At 39.4% G+C, this 10540-nt stretch overlaps 1 long non-coding RNA gene across 3 annotated transcripts in view; it reads right to left on the reverse strand.

The window, feature by feature from the left end:
- LOC109323123 overlaps window positions 1-10540 on the reverse strand; it is a 56218-nt gene that overhangs the window by 4466 nt on the left and 41212 nt on the right. For 2 of the 3 annotated variants that reach the window (XR_002104549.1, XR_002104548.1), the window contains exon 2: window positions 5430-5659. This is a non-coding gene — a long non-coding RNA (uncharacterized LOC109323123). Of the gene's footprint in view, window positions 1-5429; window positions 5660-8587; window positions 8741-10540 lie in introns of those variants that run through there. The other variant, XR_002104547.1, reaches the window with a different exon arrangement.

The raw sequence follows: 10540 nt of genomic DNA on the forward strand, positions 1-10540 counted from the left end.
CTGCCATCGGAGGTGGTTCAAGCACCTACATTGAACACCTTCAAGAGCAAATTGGATGCTTATCTTGCTGACTTCCTGCCCTTTGGGCGGGGGGCTGGACTCGATGATCTTCTGAGGTCCCTTCCAGCCCTGATGTCTATGAAATCTATTAAATAGAATCATAGGAAGGCAGGGCTGGAAGGGACCTTGCAAGGTCATCTAGTCCAGCCCCCTGCTCAATACTGAAAAAAACCCATCCCTACCAAGTTGCTGTCCAACCTTCTCTCAAAATTTTTTCAAGAATGGAGATTCCACAATTGCTTTTGGTAGTCTTTGACAATACTGGACCACCCTCATAGTCAGAAAGTTCCTTCTCTAACATAGATTTCCTTTGCTGCAGCTTAAGTCCCTTGCTTCTAGTTTTGTCTCCTATGACTATAGAGAAAAGCTCATCTTCTTTATAGATGCATTTCAAGTATTTGAAGACTGTTACCAAATTCCACCCCCAGCTTCTTTTCTTCATATTAAGAATCCTTAGCTCTTTTACCCTTTCCTCATAAATCATGCTTCCCAGGCCTCTAATCATTTTTACTGCTCTCCTCTGGACTTTCTCTAATCTGTCCACATCATTCTGGAAGTGTACGGCCATAAACTGAACACAATACTTTAGTGAGACCTCACAAGTGCTGAATAGAGTAGAGGAATCACTTCCCTGGATTTCCAATGCTGTTCCTGTTAATACAACCTGGCATGCTTTTGGTTTTGGTTTCTTCTTTGCAATTAAAGCATGCTGTTGGCTCATATTCAGCTTCTCATCTGTAAAACCCCAGGACCTGCAATACTGCAAACTAGTCAGACATGCCCCAATCTGCAATTATTCCATCCCAAATGTAGGACTTTACACTTGTCTTTGTCCTTGTTGTTCCACTTGTCTTAGTTCAGTGCAAATGTGTCATCCTCTTGTACATCAATGGCATGGGCAATCTGATATCTCCAGAGTGTTCAATTAGACTTTGCCTTTATCCAAATTAAACCAGTCCTCCAGTCAACCTATATTCCTTAATGATAGCTATTTTAACTGGTTTAGTGAAAACTATTAATTATGATGATAATGATGATTGAATCAAAAGTCTTACTTTAGCGATTCTTTAGAGCTACCTTCGCTAACTCAACAGACTGAACAAAAAAGCAGTAGCAAAGCTGAAGAGAAAAGCTTTGGCAGTCAACAAATTCACAGTGGATCCAAAATCTGTGCAATAATGATGAGACAGATGTTTTGTTTTGGTGCTTCTCTTTTGTATATAACAGATTATTTGGGCCTTTTTATTATACTTACTGTTTAAGTCCCATGTAGTGCTTTTATTTTCAGTCTGTTGATTTAAGAAGAATTCCTCACCAGACAACTAATGATGGTGAGTTTTAAAAAGATATATAGATATGTTTGTTTATGGTTGATAAAGCTGTTCTGCATACCTCCATTATATTTTAACCAGCCATCTAACATACCTATAATTTGTTAATAAAGATAACATTCATACATCATGGTAAACTTAGTAACTCCCACCATGAAACACTCTTAGGATCATATGCTAATGAAGAAGATGCTCTAATAATTAGGCCTAAAACCCACTGAATGTAACACCTTCCAATTAGCACTCCCCAGCATGAATACTACCATTAACATTAAACAACAAAGACAAAAATGGGTATCAATTCACATGACAGAAAATAATTGATGAAGTTGGAGGGTGTGATTACTTGTGATTACTTTACAGTCATGCACAGAAAGTAGGAGAACCTCAGTTAGTAGTTAATCTCTGGCTACCTCTTTGAAGATAATGAAATTGGCTTCCTACTGATAATTATTCATTAACAATTAATTCATTCTCGGTGATCTGCTTCATTTTCAGCTTCTCACCACAAACATGCAATGGAATAATTACAAGTGGAAATGAAAAAGCAATTAGTGGCAGATAATGCCAACATCTGATTAAAAAACAGTAGAACAGATTAGCAGTTCAGTAACTGCAAGTCTGCTGCCTTCAGCAGAGAGATGTAAGTTATCCAGCAATATTGCAATTCAAGCTGCGTTTCCCTTTTATTGCTTCCCCTGGATCATGGTCTGCCATGTTAAATGCTTTCTTTTATTCTAGAGGGCATTGGTTTCTTGTAAATACTTTTTAAAGATTAAGTATTATTTGAGATGATTTGTCATCCTTCATGCTGGAGCTCTCAAGAAAGAAAAAGAGTGGTTGAAACCAAGTCATTCATTGTGGTTGCAAGAAAATGTACTTAAGGGTTTATTTTGATTTGTTTTAGTTACATAGCTGGAGACAAAGATCCTTGGTAATTAAAGAAGAGAGAGAAACAAACTGACAGAAAAAAATGTTTGTTTTAAAATGAGAAAGTACATGTGATGCCTCTATGCATCTGATGACTGAACTAGAGTTTTAGAACATGCATTTTGAACTCATGGTATGGGTCATGGGAACTAACTGAGACACTGTCACTACATTTTGAAGCTATGTTATTATTTATACTGAGGTACATCCTAGATTCTCTAATATGCTGAATACCATTCAAAAGCATAGCAAGAAATCTGGGGAGCCTGTGATCCAATCTGAAGCCGAAGGCATTCCATCCAATGCAGTAGCTGTACGAATAAAAGAATCATTAGTCTTCCATTAATTTTATATCTCTTCAATGCTGAGAATAATTGCCATCATCCCCACATCAAAAGCACATGCATCTTGATTACTCCTAAGCACAAACAGAAACACAATTTTGTTAATTTGAGGGAAGATGGGTTTTTTTTTTAGTTTTTAATAGTAATCTAAGGATTTAGAAATATGAACAGTTAAGGCATGGTTTGAATGAGAAAGTAATTGTAAAATAAACATTAAAACTGTAGCTCATTGGGTTTTAGGAAGGCTGAATTTCTTTTCAAAAAAGGATCTAAAGGTTGTTTTTTTTTCCCTTTGTAAAAGGGATTTTGAAAAATGTTCTAAAATGTCCCTGGACACTGGGTATCTGCAAGGGAAATGACTATTTCTACATAAAGGTAGGTGTGTGTGCCTGCATGTTTAATATTGTATCTTTAAGCTTGCTTCAAAAGATACACAATTACCATCAGAAGAAAATATGTGTACTAAACTTGATTGCAATATCTAAGGTCCTTTTCCAGTCTGGGGAAGGAAATGCCTATGGTCTTTTAAAAAAATCATAGATGGGCAGAACAGGACAAGATGCAGAAATCCCTGATTTTCTGGTTATACTGTGTTCACATTGTTTATCCAACATCCAGAACTCCTCCCTCAAGTCTGTTCCCATTGTGCTCATGTTACTTCCTCATTTTACTCTTCTTTTCCCGTAATTAGTATTACTCATTCTTCCTCTCTGGCACTTTCATATTCTTTTACCCTGTCATTATGCCCAGGAACTCATGCTCATTATTTTGTTTTTAATCCATCTGTTCCTTTTCCCCTTTCCCTCATAGCTTTTAACTTTCAGTCTGCCTTTATCTCTTCCCTTTACTTTGCTCTTTATCTTTCACACTTCTTTCTCTCTTTTTGCTAACAACACAAATACTCTAATTTCTCCCATCCTCATGTTTCCCAAATTTGTCAATAAACCTTTGATCATAAAAAATGTCTCTCCAATTAATATTTAATCTTATTTGTTTTAATCACTTTCACCTTCTTTCATTGAACAGTTGTTCAATGAAACCCCTCCAGTCTGGACTGTACCCACTTTACTCTGCCAAAATTGTTCACCCCAATGTTATTGTCCACTCCTTCCTAATGCAATCTTTGGCACATCTTTCTAGTTTCCTCCCTAGATTCTGATCTATGGAATTTGCATCACTCACAGTGGTAACAGGACATCATTTCTTTCTGATTCTTGGTCAGTTGTTCTTTAAGCTAGCAATTTAACTATAACCTTATATACTCTCCCTCTTTTTACTTCTTTATCTCCATACTGGGCACGATAGCAGGATCATTTTGTCACTTAGGCTTATAGACATTCATTTATCATTTTGTGATTTGAGCTCCATGGATATGGGAAGGAAGCTGGGTATAAGTAACAACAAAATGCATGGTATTCCATCTGACAGTGGTGTAGAGCACTCATTGAGTGCCTCTGATGGGGGAGGAGGAGCATCATTTTGCTCATCACATTTTCCCACTGTTCCCCAGATACACTGTTTGGTGCAGTACTGTCCTGCCCTGCCCAGCTCCTACTGGGTTTTCCCTACTTCTTCAAATGCTCCTGGTGGGGTGGGGAGAGGAGGAAGGAGGGAAGTACCATTCTGTTTGTCTTACTTATCTTTTCCCCTGCCCCTCAGACACACTGACTGACTATCTGTTACAGCATTGCCATACCTGGCTCCTATGGCCAGGGACAGTACTGACATTCTGTAATAGAAAAGACAATGGGGTGGATCCTGGTGCCCCCTTAATTGGCACTCAGGGTGGGTGCCTGCATACCATAGTTATGCTACTGTGTTGCTGGGAGGTATTGTAAGGCCTAGGCCACTTCCAGCTGGATGTCCTTCTAATACACAATGACAGAGTGAGGTCATAGGAGAGTGTTACCAAGATGTTCTGGGATTGCCCTCTCACCTGCCATGACTTTGATATTACCTTTTGTTGGGAGCCAGTTCCCGTTTTATGAGTGACACTCTAGACCAATGACCTTGGTCTTGTCATGGGGCTCTGCCTCCCCTGCACCCCACCCTAACCACTTCCTTTGATGTTAGCCAGATTTTTAAAATCCCTAGATGGGAAGGATGGGGATGTGAGACTCTCCTCAACCACAATCTTCTCAACCCTTATATCCCTCTGTATCAGGATTCATCTCAATTCCTTTTACTCACGCAAAGTATGGACTGGCCATCTAAGCCACTCCAGGGCTGTAATGCCAAGATAAGTCTTCCTCAACTCTGGGCTCTGTGTCATCTGGGTCAGCTACCAGGTCCCAATACCCAATAGTCTTGAGTCTCCAGAGGTAAAAAACCCAAAAGAAATGATACAATTCAAAGCAAACAGTCCAACAGCAGCCAGAGCCTCTCTATGGATCTGGGCCTGCCGTCATGCTGGGAATAGGCTTTTTCTGACCTGGGTCCCAGGGTCTTGTGTCCCAGGTCCATAAAGTTGCCACAAGTATTTCTCTTGCAGTTAGAACCACAATCCTCCATAAGGAAGGCTAACCCTGTTTGGGCTGCTCCCTCTTAACTGCTTACTGGCCTCTAGAAGTGAGGCTTTTCTGCAGTCCTTTGGTAAGGGGTGGGGAGGAAAGGAGAAAAAAGCCTCCAGGGCCAGTTCTTTGCTGGGCCCCCCCGTCCCTTCCCAGCCACATCTGACCGTATTCTCCTTCAGCAGGTATTGGCCCCAGGAGTCCCAGTGGTCATGGCAGGGAAGTTGAATTGGCATTGGCCTCACACAATGAACCTCTGATCATGCATATCTGGCTGGCTGCTCTCTGCTGTAGCTGATCAGATGCATCTTCTGAGTGGAGAGTCCAGTTGGTGTCCCTTCCTCTTCAGGACTCTGGACTCTCCCAGATGGCCCCTTTTTGGAGCTGGGAGTAGCTTTCTGGGTTCACCAAGCACCAATGCAAAGGAAGCAGCTACTCCAGAAGTGGTGCCCAGGATCCTGCTTCCTGATTGTGCTCTCCACTTCTGTTAAAGTGAGTGACAGGAATGGGTTATTTCTGGGTCTGTCTCTCCAACCTCCGATCTCATTCCTCACCTCCACATACTGCCATCTGAAATGTTTGACAAGAACTGTTCTGCGGTGATGGATATAGCCAATATTGAAATGCAAATTATGCAACTGTTAAAGATTTCATTTAAACATATTTAATTTAAGCATATGAACTAATTTCTTCAGCCAGGCACTTTTGCCAAGATATCAACTATGTACACTGCTTGCATAATGCATTACCTAACTATGATGTTTCTCACATTCATCAACCTCCTTTTGAGAGGTCTCCTTTTGCAGGCTTCAGGGGGATGCTAACTGCATGTGAAATTCATATAGGACTTATATGGGCCCCTGAACTGCACATTCTTCTCATCTCATAATAGTTCAGGGACAAGGTCTACTGTGAAGAAATAAAATGATTACTGCAAATATGAGGGGATTACTCTGTATCTGTGAGATTTCTGCAAAAAGTGCTGGGAGAACTTCTTGCAGTAGGAATGTGAATCTGGATTCTTCAGAAGGAAACAAGTTGAATATCTCTTGGTTTATCATTAATTATGACTTTTCATAGTGTTTTTGCAAGCCAGAAATTGGGATACAAGTAGAAATCTGAATCTAGTAAAAATTTAGTCTCAGGAATGGTAAATTGAATTACTGGAAGTCCCCTAAAAAAACATAGAGTATAAATAAGTAACAGTATTTTAACCTATATGCACTGAATAATACAGGAAGTATTAATTTTTTAAAAGAAGAAAGAGGAACATGCTGTACTTTGTACAAAGATGTAGAGCTGACAATTTTTAGGAGTTCATATTTCAGGGAAATTTGAGTGATCCTGGATAAAGCGAGCATATGCAACACAAAAAGTTTTCTTTCTAATGTATCTGTTGTTGAAGTGCCAGAACCCCGTGGATCTTGTAGGAATGGTGATGACTACAAAACACAACTTTTCTGATTTCATCCTTTATCTACTTTCAAATTAGACTTCATTTCATGTTATTTGTTTAGTAGGCGCAGTTGATATGTTGATAACTTTTCTGAGGTATTAAAAGAGAAAAGAAAATACATATAAAAATGTGCAATGGTTGGGTTAGAAGAGTTTGTAATGGGCTGGAATGAAATCTATGTCCTGTCTGCTGAGACACTGGACAATGTGTATTAGGCAATGAGCAATCACTTAGGACAAAGTTTTGCCTTCATATGTATATACATCTGTTGTCCAGAGATCGGTTAACAGATTAACTGCACCTTACTGTGCCATACATAAAATATTCAGCTAAAAAACCTCAGGATTACCAAGATAACTATTCTATATAGCTATCTAAATAATAACCCCCACCCAACTGAACTGAACTTGTGAATAAGTTACCATACATTACCATATATTACATTGTTTTTCTCCTTTCATTACCAGATTACTGTTCTCCATATATACTCATGGAGCAAAGTTACATTGAATTCCTGTAATGTTTAAGTTATTTTTGGTGTTAAATATTATGCAAATTTCATTAACTGTATACCTAGAGTCAAATGTATTTAAAGGAGTGTTAAAGCACAAGAGTCAGTCCAACGGGCTGTTTAGTCAACTAGATAGGCAGTCCAACCATGCGCTAGGTAGCAAATGAAGCACCTATTCACTTCTGAAGTAGTTTAAAAGGCCTTTCCCCACAAACCACCCAAGCCTTTGTCCAGCTTATATAGACAGGAAGGGTTGAGAAAATCTGCACTCGGTCAGAATGGTTTTGCTTCCTCACATTTGTATGATTTAGAATAGAAAAGACTTGTCTATCAGTGATAAAGATCCATGCACAGAGCAGAGTGAATAGAAACAAGACTGACTAGTCAATGTGGTGCTGTCGTTTTGAGGTATTAAATTTTTTAACATGCAAATGAAAGTAGAAAAGCCATTGTGCCTTCTCAAAAATAACGGTAACTGTAATGCTGTCCAAACATTCGGGAAATATGTCAAAATATTTTTAGTATTATTTCCCCAGCTCAGTCCATAGGGCACTTCTTTCACTAACTGCACCCCTGACCAAAGCATCAAAGGACCTGGTGCATACAGTTTTCCCCTGACTTACTTTCAATAGATTTCATGTTTGAAAAACTGTTTGGATAAAAAGTACCCCAAATCATTTTCATCAGTTGGTGTTCCTCCTCTCACCTGTACATCAGGCCACATAACTGTTCTGAGAATTTTAGGTGTTGGTTTTATGCCTATAGCTTTCTTCTAATGAGCTTGGATATGATTTTCACAAAGTGCCCACTCCAGAGAGTGCTCAGGGCTTTCCTGCAAGGTGCTAAGACTTCCACTGATATCACTGGGAAATGAGAACATTTCACCATACCTCAAATCCAGGACTCTTGAACCTTAATCATTTCATATCCTGAATACTGATAACTTTAATAGCTTTAACTACAATAAATTTGGCTTCCCCCAGGCTATTCAGAATGTTCTTGCTATTATCAAATTACTAGCTCACCATTCTGACCAAGTCCCTTTACTGGCTCTTCCTTCATTGGCACATCAAATACAAGCTACATGCTTTGACCTTTATGTCCCTTCATGACTTAAATCCAGGCTACATAGCTGGACAAATAACCTATTTGGCATTGATCACTAGCTTTGTTCCATCAGCAATCCCGGGCTTTACTATCTAGTGTAAATCAGGTCCCGGGAACATCTGCACGTTTAGTTTCTCTCTTAAACACCTCTGTGCTTTTTCTCCTATTCTTATTCCTATTACAGACCAGCACGTGATTAAATTAAATGGAACTAATTTGGCAACCCTGATAGTTGCATCCTTACAAGAGAGGATAAGAGATGTATAGTATATATTTGTTGTGGCATTTGTTATGGTAACACCATTGCTTAGTCAGAGATGAAGTTGGAAAAAACTTACCAGAATGTTGTCAGCAACTTTTCAGAGCCTATGATCTGTGCTTTCATTCTGGTTTTCTCTTAGAGGTATGAAGCTGTAGTACATATGAAATAGGAAGTGTAATGATTTTTAAAAGGCTGTAATAGTGAGGTGTCCAAGACTTAATATTTTAACAAATCACTAATATGTAAATATATTGCTTGGACAAATGTAGAGAAACGGGAAACATTTTACATTTTACAATTCTTATAATAATTTTTTAAAATGTGGATTATAACTCCTGAGATATTAAAGCAGCCCAGCTGGGTGACTAATTGGAAAAAAACCCAATAAAAATAGTAGCATATAAAATCTACTAAGATTCATTTTGGGTTTTATTTTGTTTTGTTAGCAAACTATTGTGATTTAGATGTAAAGGAATAATAAGTCAGATGACCTTTTCCTTGTGTCTTATGTTAGAGACTAATGAAGTTATTGTGCCAGGTAGTTCCCTCATGGTTAAAAATGTACATAATTCAGCACAATGTAGTGATATTGCCAAGTACTGAGGAGACCTATAAATAAACTAGCATGATGGACCATATTACCCAAAGAGAGGTTCATCACTTTACCATAGGTCACTTATAGCAACAACAAATTGTTTTACATCAGGTATGATATACCAGGCAGTAGACAAGCTGAAGCACAAGTACTGCAAAATTTAGTCCCTGCTATAAATTGATAATGTGGAAACAATTAACCCTTTCCCAAGCATTATATATCACTTACATACTGCATCCTAAGATACGGCAAGAGAATAAGGGTTTTAATAAATCAGACAGACACCCTTGAATTTCACACCTGGTGCAAAGACCTCAAAGCATAAACAAGAACAACTGCATAGCATAAAAGCTATTTTCACATGAAATAAAATTTTGTCCTGGGACTAGTATTTAATATAGTAATCAGTGGGAAAGAATGTGAGCCCTTAGGCTAGAACCAGATACGCAGTTTGGTGTTGCAAACCTCTTTACAGTACCATAAACCACACGCACAGCACATTAAAACCTGTCCAGCAGCAAAAAAAAAAAAGCTGTGAAAAAAGTGGTGTGGCCCATGCCACAGGAGCATGAGCTGTGGAAGACACAGAAGCTAGGTCCTCCCAGGATTTACTTGGCTGCCAGCCAGAGCATCTCCCCTCTTCTAGTTCCACCCCAGCTCCTCCAGCACACTGGGAGCTGAGGGGAGCAGGGAAATGGCAGTTTCCCTGAAACAGGGCATTTTGCCCCTCACCAAAGCACACATGCAGGGGCATGTGCTGCAGAAAAAGTAGCTGCACACATTTTTTGCCACTGTAAGCACACCCCTTAGGGGACAAAAATGGAAGACGGTACTTAGATTAGTCAAGGCCAGAAAAGACTTTGAGGAACTTCAGTCAGTGCTAGAGTAGGCACAAAAAGTGGCAGACAAAGTTTGGTGTCCAGAATTGCATGCTAACGCACATTGGAAAAAATACTTTTACTTACTCATGCCCCTTGGGTGGGTTATTACTTAATACAACCTCTTGGAAAAGAGAAGCAGTTCTTCTGTTCTATTCAGTGCTGGTGAGGCCTCACTTGGAGTACTGTGTCCAGTTTTGGGCCTCGCACTTCAAGAGAAATGTGAACAATTGGAAGGAATTCAGCACAGTAGGGGCTGGAAGGCAAGATTGATGAGGAAAGGCTCAAAGAGTGAGGATTTTTAATCTGGAGAAGAGAACACTGAAGGGGCATTTGTTAACAGTATTCAAATACCTGAAAGGCATTTACAGAAAGGATGGAGATAGGCTTTTCTCTGTGACCACAGGGGACAAGACTTGAAGCAATGTTTTTTTAGCTGCAGCAGGGGAAATTTAGGTTGGAGATTAGAAGAAACTCACTGACTTTGGAAGAAGGCCAATGTGGTGCCGATCTTCAAGAAAGGGAGGAGAGTGGATCTGGCTAACTACAGGCCCAT

The sequence above is a fragment of the Crocodylus porosus genome, unplaced genomic scaffold (assembly GCF_001723895.1).
Source record: "Crocodylus porosus isolate Cpor-Errol unplaced genomic scaffold, CroPor_comp1, whole genome shotgun sequence".
Lineage (NCBI taxonomy): Eukaryota > Metazoa > Chordata > Crocodylia > Crocodylidae > Crocodylus > Crocodylus porosus.